Source organism: Arachis hypogaea, chromosome 19, assembly GCF_003086295.3.
Source record: "Arachis hypogaea cultivar Tifrunner chromosome 19, arahy.Tifrunner.gnm2.J5K5, whole genome shotgun sequence".
Taxonomy (NCBI): Eukaryota; Viridiplantae; Streptophyta; class Magnoliopsida; order Fabales; family Fabaceae; genus Arachis; species Arachis hypogaea.
This window is the reverse complement of record NC_092054.1, coordinates 72128818-72145755: the sequence shown is the minus strand read 5'-3', so window position 1 is coordinate 72145755 and position 16938 is coordinate 72128818. Positions and strand designations below refer to the sequence as shown.

The window sequence follows — 16938 nt, the reverse complement described above, 5'->3', positions numbered from 1 at the left end:
ATCAAATTCTAGAATCATATCTTTTAATTTCTTGTTGGTCAAGTAATCAACTTTAATTTTAAAAACTTTCTTCTTTTTAATTTGATTTTCAATCATATCTTCTCAATCATATCTTTTTAATCACATCTTTTTCAAGATTAATCATATCTTTTTGATTTCTAATTTCAAAATCTTTTTTAAAAATCACTTAATTTCTTTTCCAATCTTAGTTTTCGAAAATTATTTACCAAATTTTCAAAATTTCTCTTAATTATTTCAAAATCTTTTTACTTTATTTTTAAAAATTCTTCCCATCTTCTCACATCCTTCTATTTATAGACTAACACTCTTCTTCAATGTACAATTCGAACTCTATCCCTCTTGATAAGTTTGAATTCTTTCTTCTCTACCTTTTCCTTCTATTCTTCTTTACCTCTGACACCTCAAGGAATCTCTATACTGTGACATAGAGGATTCTATATTTTCTTCTCCTCTCTTTTCATATGAGCAGAAGCAAGGACAAAGGCGTTCTTGTTGAAGCTGATCCTGAACCTGAAAGGACCTTGAAGAGAAAGCTAAAGAGAAGCTAAAGTACAACTCTCTATAGAGGACCTAACAGAACTTTTCAAACAAGAAGAAGCCATGGCAGCCGAAAACAACAACAATGCCAACAATGCAAGGAAGGTGCTTGGTGACTTTACTGCACCTACCCCTGGCTTCTATGGGAGAAGCATCTCAATCCCTACCATTGGAGCAAACAACTTTGAGCTTAAGCCTCAATTAGTTTCTCTAATGCAATAGAATTTCAAGTTTCATAGACTTCCATTGGAAGATCCTCATCAATTCTTAGCTGAATTCTTGCAAATCTGTGACACTGTCAAGACCAATGGGGTTGATCCCGAGGTCTACAAGCTTATGCTTTTTCCCTTTGCTGTAAGAGACAGAGCTAGAACATGGTTGGATTCACAACCTAAAGAAAGCTTGAACTCTTGGGAAAAGCTAGTCAATGCCTTCTTAGCAAAATTATTTCCACCTCAAAAATTGAGCAAGCTTAGAGTGGAAGTCCAAACCTTCAGACAGAAGGAAGGTGAATCCCTCTATGAAGCCTGGGAAAGATACAAGCAATTGATCAGAAGATGTCCTTCTGACATGCTTTCAGAATGGAGCATCATAGGTATTTTCTATGATGGTCTATCTGAACTGTCCAAGATGTCATTGGACAGCTCTACTGGAGAATCTCTTCATCTGAAGAAAACGCCTGCAATAGCTCAGGAACTCATTAAAATGGTTGCAAATAACCAATTCATGTATACTTTTGAAAGGAATCCTGTGAATAATGGGACAAATCAGAAGAAAGGAGTTCTTGAGATTGATACTCTGAATGCCATATTGGCTCAGAACAAATATTGACTCAACAAGTCAATATGATTTCTCAAAGTCTGTATAGAATGCAAGCAGCAACAGGCAGTACCAAAGAAGCTTCATTTGAAGAAGAAGCTTATGATCCTGACAACCCAACAATGGAAGAGGTGAATTACATGGGAGAACCCTAAGGAAACACCTATAATCCTTCATGGAGAAATCATCCAAACCTCTCATGGAAGGATCAATAGAGGCCTCAACAAGGCTTCAACAACAATAATGGTGGAAGAAATAGGTTTAGCAATAGCAAGCCTTTTCCATCATCTTCTCAGCAACAGACAGAGAATTCTAAATAGAGCCATTCTGACTTAGCAACCATAGTCTCTGATCTAATTAAAACCACTAAAGTTTCATAACTGAAACAAGATCCTCCATTAGAAATTTGGAGGCACAAGTGGGTCAGCTGAGTAAGAAAATTACTGAACTCCCTCCTAGTACTCTTCCAAGCAATACAGAAGAGAAACCAAAAAGAGAGTGCAAGGCCATCAACATTACCCACACGACCGAACCTGGAGAGGAGGAAGAGGCAGTGATTTCCACTAAGGAAGACCTCAATGGATGTCCACTAGCCTCCAAGGAGTTCCCTAATGAGGAACCATGAGAATCTGAGGCTCATACAGAGACCATAGATATTCCATTAAATTTACTTCTGCCATTCATGAGCTCTGATGAGTATTCTTCCTCTGAAGAGGATGAAGATGTTACTGAAGAGCAAGTTGCTAAGTACCTTGGTGCAATAATAAAGTTAAATGCCAAGTTATTTGGTAATGAGACTTGGGAGGATGAACCCCCTTTGCTCACCAAAGAACTGGATGACTTGACTAGGTAGAGATTACCTCAAAAGAGACAGGATCCTAGAAAGTTCTCAATACCTTGTACCATAGGCACCATGACCCTCGAGAAGGCTCTGTGTGACCTAGGGTCAAGCATAAACCTCATGCCTCTCTCTGTAATGGAGAAGCTAGGAATACTTGAGGTACAAGCTGCAAGAATCTCACTAGAGATGGCAGACAATTCAAGAAAACAGGCTTATGGACTTGTAGAGGATGTCTTGGTAAAGCTTGAAGGCCACTACATCCCTGCTGATTTCATAATCCTAGACACTAGGAAGTGTATGGATGAATCCATCATCCTTGGCAGACCCTTCCTAGCCACAGCAAAAGCTGTGATTGATGTTGGCAGAGGAGAACTGGTCCTTCAAGTGAATGAGGACTCCCTTGTGTTTAAGGCTCAAGGATCTCCATCTGTAAGCATGGAGAGAAAGCATGTAAAGCTTCTCTCAATGCAGAGTCAAACAAAACCCCCACATTCAAACTCTAAGTTTGGTGTTGGGAGGCCATAGCCAAACTCTAAGTTTGGTGTTGAGAGGCCATCATGATGCTCTGAGTACCTGTAAGGCTCCATGAGAGCCCACTGAAAAGCTACTGACATTAAAGAAGCGCTTGTTGGGAGGCAACCCAATTTTACTTATCTATGTTAAATTTTTATTTTCCATTGTTATTTTATATTTTCTATAGGTTCATGATCATGAGAAGTCACAAAAATAATTGAAAAAGCAAGAACAAACTGAAAAATAGAATGAAAAACAGCACACCTTGGAGGAGAAGCCTACTGGCATTTAAACGCCAGTAAGGGCAGCAGAATGGGCGTTAAACGCCCAGTCTGGCACCATTCTGGGCGTTTAACACCAGAAATGGACACCAAACTGGTGTTTAACGCCAGAAAAGGGCAAGAAGCTGGCGTTAAATGCCAGAAATAGGCAGCAACCTGGCGTTTAACGCCAGGATTGGCAGCAGAGGGCGTTTTGCACGCCTAATTGGTACAGGGATGAGAAATCCTTGACACCTCAGAATCTGTGGACCCCACAGGATCCCCACCAACCTCAACTCACTCTCTTTCTTCTTCACACCTTTTCATAATACTCTTCCCCAAATACCCTTCACCAATCAACTTAATACCTCTTCCCCAAAAACCCCTTACCTATCAAATCCTACCCTCTTCTCCATAAACCCTTCACCAATCCACATCCATCCATCATAAACCCCACCTACCTCACCATTCAAATTCAAACCACTTTCCCTTCCAAACCCACCCATACATGGCCGAACCTTACCCTCTCCCCACTCCTATATAAACCCATCTTCACCCCTTCATTTTCACACATCTTAAACACTACTTCTCCCCCTTGGGCGAAACACTAACACCCTCCATCTCCTCTATTTCTTCTTCCTCTACTCTCTTCCTTCTTTTTTTACTTGAGGACGAGCAAACCTTCAAAGTTTGGTGTGGTAAAAGCTAAAGCTTTTTATTTTTCCATGACCAATTATGGCACCAAAGGCCGGAAAAACCTCTAGAAAGAGGAAAGGGAAGGCAAAAGCTTCCACCTCCGAGTCATGGGAGATGGAGAGATTCATCTCAAGGGTGCATCAAGACCACTTCTATGAAGTTGTGGCCAAGAAGAAAGTGATTCCCGAGGTCCCTTTCAAGCTCAAAAAGGGTGAATATCCAGAGATCCGACATGAGATCCGAAGAAGAGGTTAGGAAGTTCTCACCAACCCCATTCAACAAGTCGAAATCTTAATGGTTCAAGAGTTCTATGCCAATGCATGGATCACCAAGAACCATAATCAAAGTGTGAACCCGGATCCAAAGAATTGGCTTACAATAGTTCGGGGGAAATACCTAGATTTCAGTCCGAAAAATGTAAGGTTGGCATTCAACTTGCCAATGATGCAAGGAGATGCACACCCCTACACTAGAAGGGTCAACTTTGATCAAAGGTTGAACCAAGTCCTCATAGACATTTGTGAAAAGGGCGCTCAATGGAAGAGAGATTCAAGAGGGAAGCCAGTTCAACTAAGAAGGCATGACCTCAAGCCCGTGGCTAGGGGATGGTTGGAGTTCATCCAACGCTCAATCATTCCCACGAGCAACCGGTCTGAAGTTACTATAGACCGGGCTATCATGATCCATAGCATCATGATTGGAGAGGAAGTAGAAGTTCATGAGGTTATATCTCTAGAACTTTACAAGGTGGCAGACAAGTCTTCTACTTTGGCTAGGTTAGCCTTCCCTCATCTCATTTGTCACCTCTGCAATTTAGCTGAAATTGACATAGAGGAAGACATCCTCATTGATGAGGACAAGCCCATCACTAAGAAAAGGATGAGGCAAACAAGAGATCCCACTCATGGACAAGAGCATAAGGAAATTTCTCATCATAAAATTCCTGAGATACCTCAAGGGATGCATTTTCCTCCACAAAACTATTGGGAGCAAAATAACACCTCCCTAGGAGAATTAAGTTCCAATATGGGACAACTAAGGATGGAGCACCAAGAGCATTCTATCCTCCTTCATGAAATTAGAGAAGATCAAAGAATCATGAGAGAGGAGCAACAAAGGCAAAGAAGAGACATTGAGGAGCTCAAGAACTCCAAAAGATCTTCAAGAGGAAGAACAAGCCGCCATCACTAAGGTGGACCCGTTCTTTCATTTCCTTGTTCTTTATTTTCTATTTTTCAAATTTTTATGCTTTATGTTTATTTATGTTTGTATCTTATTACATGATCACTAGTGTCTAAGTGTCTATGCCTTAAAGCTATGAATATGAATCCATCACCTTTCTTAAATGAAAAATGTTTTTAATTGCAAAAAGAAAAAGAAGTACATGAATTTTGAATTTTAAATAGTTTAATTATTTTGATGTGGTGGCAATACTTTTTGTTCTTCTAAATGAATGCTTGAACAGTGCATATTTTTGATATTGTTGTTTATGAATGTTAAAAATGTTGTCTCTTGAAAGAATAATGAAAAAGGAGAAATGTTATTGATGATCTGAAAAATCATAAAAATGATTCTTGAAGCAAGAAAAAGCAGTGAATAAAAAAGGGCTTGGAAAAAAAAGAAAAGAAAAAGAAAGAAAAAGAAAAAGCAAGCAGAAAAAGCCAATAGCCCTTTAAACCAAAAGGCAAGGGTAAAATAAAAAGGATCCAAGGATTTGAGCATCAGTGGATAGGAGGGCCCACAGGAATAAAATCCTGGCCTAAGCGGCTAAACCAAGTTGTCCCTAACCATGTGCTTGTGGCGTGAAGGTGTCAACTGAAAACTTGAGACTGAGCGGTTAAAGTCGTGGTCCAAAGCAAAAAGAGTGTGCTTAAGAGCTCTGGACACCTCTAATTGGGAACTCTAGCAAAGCTGAGCCATAATCTGAAAAGGTTCACCCAGTTATGTGTCTGTGGAATTTATGTATCCGGTGGTAATACTGGAAAACAAAATGCTTAGGGTCACGGCCAAGACTCATAAAGTAGCTGTGTTTAAGAATCAACATACTAAACTAGGAGAATCAATAACACTATCTGAATTCTGAGCTCCTATAGACGCCAATCATTCTGAACTTCAAAGGATAAAGTGAGATGCCAAAACTGTTCAGAAGCAAAAAGCTAAAAGCCCCGCTCATCTAATTAAGACTGATCTTCATAGATGTTTTTGGAATTCATTGTATATTCTATTCTTTTTATCCTATTTGATTTTCAGTTGCTTAGGGACAAGCAACAATTTAAGTTTGGTGTTGTGATGAGCGGATAATTTATACGCTTTTTGGCATTGTTTTTAGTATGTTTTTAGTATATTTTAGTTAATTTTTATTATGTTTTTATTAGTTTTTTAAATAAAAATCACATTTCTGGACTTTGCTATGAGTTTGTGTGTTTTTCTATGATTTCAAGTATTTTTTGGCTGAAATTGAGGGACCTGAGCAAAAATCTGATTCAGAAGCTGAAAAAGGACTGCAGATGCAGTTGGATTCTGACCTCCCTGCACTCGAAGTAGATTTTTGGAGCTACAGAAGCCCAATTGGTGCGCTCTCAATTGCGTTGGAAAGTAGACGTCCTGGGCTTTCTAGCAATTTATAATAGTCTATACTTTGCTCGAGATTTGATGGCCTGAACTGGCATTCCAAGTCAGCATAGAAATTCTGGCGTCAAAACGCCAGAACTAGCATAAAAGCTTGAGTTAAACGCCCAAACTGGCACAAAAGCTGGCGTTTAACTCCAAGAAAAGTCTCTACACGTGAAAGCTTCAATACTCAGCCCAAGCACACACCAAGTGGGCCCGGAAGTGGATTTTGCATCATTTACTCATTTCTGTAAACCCTAGGTTACTAGTTTTCTACAAATAGGACCTTTTGCTATTGTATTTTCATACTTTTACACACTAAAGAATAATATTTGGACGTTTAGTCCTTAGACCTTGGAGCCTGGCCATTCGGCCATGCCTAGACCTTTTGTTCTTATGTATTTTCAACAGTAGAGTTTCTACACACCATAGATTAAGGTGTGGAGCTTTGCTATTCTTCATGAATTATTGCAAAGTACTATTATTTTTCTATTCAACTCAAGCCTATTTTTTCTCCAAGATATTCATTCGCACTCAAGAACATGATGAATGTGATGATTATGTGACACTCATCACCATTCTCACCTATGAATGCGTGCCTGACAACCACTTCCGGTCTACATGCAAACAAGCTTGAATGTGTATCTCTTGGGTTTCTAATCTAAGATTGGAACCTTCGTGGTATAGGCTAGAATTATTGGCGGCCATTCCTGAGATCCGGAAAGTCTAAACCTTGTCTGTGGTATTCTGAGTAGGATCTGGGAAGGGATGACTATGACGAGCTTCAAACTCGCGAGTGTTGGGCGTAGTGACAGAAGCAAAAGGATCAATGGATCCTATTCCAACATGATCGAGACCCGACAGATGATTAGCCGTGCGGTGACAACGCATTTGGAATATTTTCACTGAGAGGACGGGAAGTAGCTAATAAACCACTATTTTATGGTTTATCTTGTGCTCAATTGAGTGGTTTTTATCAACTCTTTACCCACTTATTCATACTATTTGCATGGTTTTACATTTGCCTTCCTAATTATGTGCTTTGATTGAAAACATGTTTCCTGGGCCTTTAAATTGCTAATATTAATTCTCTCTTATTACCATTAGATTCCTTGATATGTTTGTTAAGTGTTTTCAGAGATTACAGAGCAAGAATGGCTTAGAGGATGGAAAGGAAGCATGCAAAAGTGGAAGGAATACAAGAAACTGAAGGAACTGCTAAAGCTGTCCAGCCTGACCTCTCTGTACTCAAACAGTCATAACTTGAGCTACAGAGGTCCAAATGATGCGGTTCTAGTTGTGTTGAAAAGCTAACGTCCGGGGCTTCAATTTGATATATAATTTGCCATAGCTGCCCCGAAGTTAGGTGACGCAAACGCATGAATGACGCGCCCGCGTCGCATCTGCAAACTTCAATCCGCGCGGACGCATGGACGACGCCTCCGCAACACCTTCCCGCGACCTGAACGTAACAGAAATTGCAGGGGGCAATTTCTGGGCTGTTTTTGACCCAGTTTTCAGCTCAGAACACACAGATTAGAGGCTATAAAGTGGGGGAATGCATCCATTCATTAATAAGCTTTCAAATTCACAATTTTAGGATTAGATGTAGTTTTTAGAGAGAGAGGTTCTCTCCTCTCTCTTAGGATTTAGAATTAGGATTCTTTTCAGTTTATGATTATTTCATCTTTTGCGATCACAGGTTCAATATTTCTTTTATTTATTTTTCTAAATTAATTTATGAACTCTTCCATGTTACATTTGATATCTTTATTAGTATAACTTGAGGTATTTCAGAATTATGATTGCTTTCCTTTATTTATATAAATAATTTGAATTTTTCCCTTTTGGCTTTGGTTGAGTCATTGGAGACACTTGAGTTATCAAACTCATTGTTGACTGAAAATTGAAATTCTTCAAGAATTAATTCGAGATCCAATAACTCTAACTTTTCCCAAGGAGAGACTAGGACTTGAGGAATTAGAATTAATTCATCCACTTAACTTACCTTCATAGTTAGAGGTTATCAAAGTGGGAGAGAAATCCAATTCTCATCACAATTGATAAGGATAACTAGGATAGGACTTCCAGTTCTTATACCTTGCCAAGAGTTTTATTTTATAGTTATTTATTTATTTTACTTGTCATTAAACATGCTTCTTTCTTACTTTCAAAACCCCCAATTTACAAGACTCATAACCAATAATAAGAACACCTCCCTGCAATTCCTTGAGAAGACGACCCGAGGTTTAAATACTTGGTTATCAATTTCAAAGGGGTTTGTTACTTGTGACAACCAAAACATTTGTAAGAAAGGTTGATTGCTTGGTTTAGTAACTATACTTACAACGAGAGTTTACTATAACTTCTAAACCATCAATCTTCGGTTCTTTCAAAATGGCGTCGTTGCCGGAAAATTGCAAACGTCTGCCTTATTATTGGTTATTGTAAATATTTGCTTTTTACTTGTTTATTTGTTTTTATTTTTGTTTTTATTTTTGCTTTTTTATAAATTAAGACGTTATTGGTTTTTATTTAGTTATTAAAAATTTTTCAAAAATTTTGTTCTTCGTGTTCATCTTGACCTTCAAGTTGTTCTTAGTTGTTTTCTTCGTTTTAATCTAAAAATTTTAAATTTGGTGTCATTTTATTATTTTTCTCTTTCCTCATTTTATTCAAAAATATCTTTTCTCTTTATTTTTATTGAATTTTCGAATTTTCCTTAAAAAAAATTTTCAGATTTTGATTTTAAAATTTTTATCTTATCTTATCTTAGTTTTAAATTTCAAAATTCAAATATTTTTCAAAAATCATATCTTTTTCAAAATCTTATCTTATCTTATTTCAAAAATCAAATTTCAAAATTCAATATTTAAATTTTAAATTTCAAATTTCAAATTTCAAAATTTAATTTTCAAATTCAAAATTTAAATAACCTTTTAATTTAAATTTGTTTTTATTTTCATTTTTAATTTTTATTTGCTACTATGAACTCTCACCCCTTTGGCTATGAGTCTGGTTACAATTATATTGCAGGAAGAGGAAATTACAATGAGAACATGCATCAAAGTTGGAACAATCAAAGATGGGAGGAGCCACAAGGATTTGATCAACCCTCATGGCAACAACCACCTCCGATGGACTATCAACAACCACCACCATATGCCTATAAACCCTCTCCTCAACATCATTTTGGACCACCATACTCACAAGCCCCTTACCACCAAACACCCTCATATGATCCTAACCCTCATCCACCATATCAACCACCTTATGAACCATATGAACCATATATAGAACCACCCCAATTCCAACCCAATTACTCCCAAGAACCACCACCTCCCTATGCATCATGTCCATATCCATCACCCAAAGAATCAACGGAGAAACTCAAGGAAACATTTGCAAAATTTAATGCCACACTTCATCAATTGAATCAAGCTATAAATCAATTAGCTTCCCGACGTTCGGACACTCAAGGAACCCCCATGGCTTCATGTGGACAATCTAATGAAGAACGTAGCATGAAGGAGACATTGAAAACTCCGGTGGACAGTAAGGATCATGAATTTGTACTGGAACAAGTGGAGGAAGCCGAAATTATTGAAGAAGAAGACGTAGTTGCAGACTTAGGAGATGCAGAACCTCCATGGGAAAGTCCAGCCATAGAACCTCCTTCAAAGACGTTTGAAATTGATGTTGAGGAGGGTGTACAACCTCTAAGGCATATCATGGCTAAAGACTTTGAAGAGGTTGATCAAGAGATGGAAATTAAAGAAGAAAAAGCACTACCTCCCATGCCCTTGGTAAGTAATAAAGAAGAGATTGAATTGGAAGAAAGCTACCAAGAGGAAGAGGTTGAAATTAAAGAAGTTTGCAAAGAGGTGGAAGTTGTCAAAGAGCACAAGAGAGTGGAGCTTGAAATCACCTTGCCAAAGTTATTGAAGACCCCTCCCCCTAAGTTGCCATCATCCTTCAAAACATTCAAGTGGGTAAAATTCATATCCCTTCGCTTTCTAATTCCACTTGAATATGGGCTACTAGAGATGGATGGTCAACTTAGAGCTCTTTGTGGCATTAAGAGTAAGAGGAAAATGGTCAGTGGTAAGAATTGTCTTGCAAGGTTCATTATGGTTGGAAGCTCAAAGTTTAAATGCAAAGGTTGGTGTGGAGCTCAACTGAATGGGTCTAGGAAGTTGTTTGGCCGCTTTAGTGAGAATTCAGATTGCCTGCCACCCGGATGGAACAATATTGATCAACAAGAATACGGGTGCAAAAGCAAGACTTGGGACCCCGGAATTCATTCTACCAATCAACACTCTTGGGGCCTTGTCACTTGCTTCAACTTACTTGAAGGCTTTCTACTTCTAGTTTGGGATCTTGGAGGCTACTGGAATTCCAAACATTGGTGGAGATTTCTGGATGAGTTCAAGCACAAGCCACCATAACAGGGAGCTCACCAAATGTCCAACTTAAGGACTTTAACTAAAAGTACTAGGTGGGAGACAACCCACCATTGTATGATCGTTCCTTTTTTATTTTTATTTAGTTTTATTTGTTTTCAAGTTTTATTTTATTTTATTGTATTGAACCTGGAGTTTTGCATAACATTCATATTAGCATTGCATTCTACATACTGCATTATTACAAAAAAAAAAAACACGCACGCGACGCGGCAGCGTCGCTGACGCGTCTGCGTCACTAGTGCGTTTTGGAAGAAAAGAATTGAACAGAGAGTCACGCGAGAGCGTGGCTGGAGGCGTGCCTTAGGCACAAATATTCCCACGCGACCGCGTCGCCGACGCGGCCGTGTCATTTGCAAAATAGCTTCCCCACGCGTCCACGTCACCCACGTGACCGCGTGGCTCTGTAAATCGACGTAACAAGGGTGTATAGCCGAAAGTTGAGCAGGAATTGGGCTGGATTCGTGCCAGAAGTACAAACCTTTCCATGTGAACGCGTGCCCTACGCGTCCGCGTCATTTTCAAAATATGGCCATCCATGCGATCGCGTCAACCACGCGACCGCGTCACCCAAAAATCTGGCGAAAAGAATTTCGAACAAAGAGTTGCGCGAACGCGAGGCTGCACTCGCACCGATCGCACAAATCAGGCCACGCGATCGCGTGACCCACGCGTTCGCGTCACCTGACCTTATCGCGCACCACGCGACCGCGTCCCTCACGCGTCCGCGTCGCCTGCGCCGCACAACTCATCCAAATTAGTGCCAATTATCTTATCTTTTCTTTTCTAATCCTAATTTATTTTCTATCTTTTCTTCTTTCATCTTTCTTTCTTACTTCATCTTTTTAACTTCTCATCCTTCTTATCTTTTATTTTATTTTATTTTATTTATTTGCATACTTTCATTCAATGCATTTTAATTTTGTGCATATTTTTATTTCTTTTCTAAAATTATTATTTTTTTCAACTGGTGTTAAAAATTTTCTTATTCAACTGTTGCATCTTTTCTTAAATTTACTTTGGTGCTTAGTAACTTGTTTTACACTGTGGGATGATGTTAATTATCTGCCAATGCCAATTTTTATGATACTTACACTCCATTTGCATTGACATGAGCTTATATTGATATTTTCATTACCCACACTCCTCCCCTGTGTTGCAAATTCTGCACCACTGGTATGCCATGTGCTTCTATTGTTTTCTCACGTACATGTTTTAGCTTCCATGTAAATGAGACCCTTTTCATTTGGCATTAACCCACCCATACTTCATTTATTTTCTTATCTCTATTTCTGGGTTACTTTTCTTCCCTTTTTTTTTCAAGATGGCCACCCGGAAGGGAACCGGAAGATGTTTACATGGGGAGACAAACAAGTCCATCAGCACAATCCTTGGAGAAAAGCATCAGTTGGAGAGACCCGTCCACTTGTACATCTTAGCATGCACCGAGGACGGTGCAATCTTTAAGTGTGGGGAGGTCGATACCGATCTCCACGGGTTAGTATTTTCTTCTCAACACCAATGGTTTATTTTCCTTGTTAGTTGTTGCATTTACATGTTTGATTTTTGTGCATATTTTACCACTTGTTTGAAGAAATATTTTCTTTTTCAAAAAAAAAACTTTTAGAGCATTTCACTAATTTGAATAAAATTTAATGTTACACTTGTTTGAAGAAATATTATACTGGAACATAGTTTAGAGCTCGAACACACAAAACCTGAGAGATTTTTTAAGCCTATTTGAATTGGTTGCATTTTACCAACCAATATTTTACTTTTGGTGTGTGTTTTTCTCTCTAAAATTGTGATTTTTGTCTTGCTTAATTCTATATTTCCATAGTTTGATGTATACATACACTTACATGATTGAGGCCTTTGTTTCACTGAGCTTACATACCCATATGGCCTTATCCTTTCATTATTCTTTGCAAACCAATGTTGAGCCTATTATACCCCTTTGTTCTTTACTTTAGCACATCATTAACTCTAAGCGGAAAACAATAATGTCCTCAATTTGAATCCTTGGTTAGCTTAGACTAGTGAGAGTGCTCATGAATTAAGTATGGGGAAAGTTGAATTTGGAAACATTTGGTTTGAGAATTGAGTATGTTAGAATTTTCTGAAATGTGAAAAAAAATGTTTAGAACATGATTCATGCATCCAATAATTTAATCATATGCATTGAAAAAAATAAAAGAAAAAAAAAAATATATATATATATATATATATATATATATATATAAAGAGAAAAGAAAAATAGCAAATAAGAAAAAGGGGACAAAATGCCCCAAAGTAAGTGGTGAAAACAATGCATATGTACTGTACTTGAAATTAGAATGCATGAATATGTGGAAAACATGGTTAATGGATAGTTAGATGTGGTATTATGATTACATGGATTGTCTAAAGTTAGGTGGAAAGTTTAAGTTAATTAAGGATTCAGATTTTAGTCCACTTGGCCAAATACAATCCTACCTTGACCCTAACCCCATTACAACCCTTAAAAGACCTCTTGATATGTGTATCTGTGCATTAAATTTATGTTGATTGTTAGATGAAGAGTAAGCCTTAGAAAGCAAGGTTAGTAGTGAATTGAGAGAATCGAACCCAAGACACTTGAGTGATTAGAGTACATACACTTCCAGTGAGGGTTCGATGCTCGATTCTTTGTTCCCGGCTTTCACAAGCTATTTTATTTTATAAGTCTATTTGTACTTTATATTTATGAGTTGACTTAGTGAAATCCAGTCCATATTTGTTCTTAAAAGATTTATTTACAAGTCTATTTCCCATAGCTGCCCCAAAGTTAGGCGACGCAAACGCGTGAATGACACGCCTGCGTCGCATCTGTGAACTTCAATCCGCGCGGACGCGTGGACGACGCCTCCGCGTCACTTTCCGCGACCTGAACGTAACAGAAATCGCAGAGGGCGATTTTTGGGCTGTTTTTGACCCAATTTTCAGCCCAGAATACACAGATTAGAGGCTATAAAGTGGGGGAATGCATCCATTCATAAACAAGCTTTCAAATTCACAATTTTAGGATTAGATGTAGGTTTTAGAGAGAGAGATTCTCTCCTCTCTCTTAGGATTTAGAATTAGGATTCTTTTCAGTTTATGATTATTTCATCTTTTGCGATCACAGGTTCAATATTTCTTTTATTTATTTTTTTAATTTAATTTATGAACTCTTCCATGTTACATTTGATATCTTTATTAGTATAACTTGAGGTATTTCAGAATTATGATTGCTTTCCTTTATTTATATAAATAATTTGAATTTTTCCCTTTTGGCTTTGGTTGAGTCATTGGAGACACTTGAGTTATCAAACTCATTGTTGACTGAAAATTGGAATTCTTCAAGTACTAATTCGAGATCTAATAACTCTAACTTTTCCCAAAGAGAGACTAGGACTTGAGGAATCAGAATTAATTCATCCACTTAACTCACCTTCATAGTTAGAGGTTACAAAGTGGGAGAAAAATCCAATTCTCATCACAATTGATAAGGATAACTAGGATAGGACTTCCAGTTCTTATACCTTGCCAAGAGTTTTATTTTATAGTTATTTATTTATTTTACTTGTCATTAAACATGCTTCTTTCTTACTTTCAAAACCCCCAATTTACAAGACTCATAACCAATAATAAGAACACCTCCCTGCAATTCCTTGAGAAGACGACCCGAGGTTTAAATACTCGGTTATCAATTTCAAAAGGGTTTGTTACTTGTGACAACCAAAACGTTTGTAAGAAAGGTTGGTTGCTTTGTTTAGTAACTATACTTACAACGAGAGTTTACTTCTAAACCATCAATCTTCGGTTCTTTCAGTAGCCATTGACAACGGTGATGCCCAACATAAAGCTTGCCATGGAAAGGGGTATGAATGATTGGAAGAAGGCAATAGGAAAGCAGAAGTTTAGGAGGAACAAATTATCTTCATATGCTTATCTGAAATTCCTACCAATGAATTACATAAGTATCTCTATCTTGATTTTCTGTTTTATTCATATTTTAATTATCAATTCTCCATAACCATTTGAATCCGCCTAACTGAGATTTACAAGATGACCATAGCTTGCTTCAAGCCGACAGTCTCCGTGGGACCGACCCTTACTCACGTATGGTTTATTACTTGGACGACCCAGTGCACTTGCTGGTTAGTTGTGCGGAGTTGTGATAAAGAGTTAAGATTACAATTGTGCGTACCAAGCTGTTGGCACCATTGATGATCACAATTTCGTGCACCACGCTGCAACAAGCGGCGTTATGAGCATCTGAAGCTAATGATCCGGTCCGGCACCCATGACATCCCCTCCAAGCCTGACACACCATCAGAGCCATCTGAGGAGGAGGCGGATGACCATGAGGCAGAGGCACGTGCAGAGCACCAGCAGGGAGCATCTCAGCAAGCAGAATCCTAGCATGAGGAGCCTCCGCAGATACAGCCAGTAGATCCAGAGGTCCGTCTACAGACAGAGCCTCCACTTCAGTAGGCAGATCCTCCGACACTCATACAGACTGCAGACCCTCAGGCCACCACCGAGACACCAGCAGTACATCCTTCAAGAGATGCCACTTATTCACACCCAACTTGATCGAGCATTGAGGACGATGCTATTATTTAAGTGTAGGGAGGTCGCCATCTCTGGCGAATCTTTTTGGTGAACCACTTTCAGACTCTCTTTATCCTATTTTTATTTCTTTTTCTATATTTTATTTTATTTTATCTTATCTATCTTTCAGTACTTGTGCATTTTTCTTTTACTGTATTTCTGTTTACTTTATTATATTTCACACTATGGTTTGTATATATCTTAGATATTTAGTTTTGTTTGCACTTTTAGCTTATTAAGTTGTGATATAGAAAATATGGATTAATTAGTTTAGTTTACCCTTTTTAGCATCTGATAATTTGGTTTGATTGAGAATAAAAAGAGTAAACTAGAAACTTTAGTTTTTCATAATCACAACAATCCACACACTATATATATATATATAGCAATAATTGTTGGTTAATTGACAACATTTTTCAAGGAAAATGTTGATTTTTATAAGAGCCATTCAAGAATTACATTGAGTTGAATGGAAACTTGTGATTTCTACTTGCATGATATACATAACTGATATATGGTTTTTGAGCCAAAGAACACATAACCCGTGAGTTTTTGAGCTTAATTGTATGGTTATATTTAACCATAATTTTCATTCGTGTGTGTTTCGCCCTTCTTTTCTATGCTTGCAATTTTTACTTTGTTTCAGTCTATATGTCCAATATAGAATGTATTTACATACTTACATGTGATTGAGGCCATTACTTATTTTTGCTCACTCATCCCAAATAAGCCTACCCTTTTATGTCACCCTTATTAGCCCCCTTGAGCCTTTTAATCCCCTTCTGTTCTATAAACACATTACTAGCCTTAAGCAGAAAAACAATTTAAAAATCCCAAATTGAATCTTTGGTTAGCTTAAGGTAGAGATTGTGAATCCACTAAGTGTGGGGAACCGTGGGAACATGGGTTGATAGGAAAAGGTTAAATTAATAAAATAATCAAAAATTTGGGAGCATGCTCAAGTGAAACCAATTTAAATTAAAATACCATGTGCATTGATATATGTTGTGTTTATATTTCAAAAAAAAAATCTTAAATAAATAAAGGAATAAAATTACCCCATTATTAAGCTTAATAGAAAAATCTATGCACATGGGATAAAATCAAAAATAAAAATTGGTACATGAGTATGTAATAAGAAAGTGGGAAAATTATGGGAAGCTAGGCAAATTTTTATAGAGAATGTATATGTTAGGTGAGATCTTAGACTAATCAAAGATTCAATTGTATAGCTCACTTAGCCTTATATATATATATATATATATACTCACCTTTACCTTGACCCCATTACAACCTTCAAAAAAATCTCATGATGTTTGTATGTATACATTAAATATTTGTTGATTGGTTAGATGAAGAACAAAGTTTTACAAAGCATGACTAGAGAAGAATAGAGTGATTAGCCCTAAACACTAAGTGACTAGAGAGTAAACACAAATCCAGTGAAGGTTCAATAGCTCATTTCCATATATCCATGTTTAATTATTAATTGTCTTGCAAGTTTGTAAATTCTTTAAATTCAACTCAATTGTGAATGTGTTTTAATATGGTCTAGCTTTAG

The 16938-nt window shown here is 37.5% G+C and overlaps 1 non-coding gene across 1 annotated transcript; it reads right to left on the bottom strand.

The window, feature by feature from the left end:
• Positions 1-1026: 1026 nt before the first annotated feature.
• LOC112780856 (small nucleolar RNA R71) lies at positions 1027-1134 on the bottom strand. The gene has a single exon (XR_003191665.1). It is a non-coding gene; the product is annotated as a small nucleolar RNA R71 (small nucleolar RNA).
• Positions 1135-16938: the final 15804 nt, after the last annotated feature.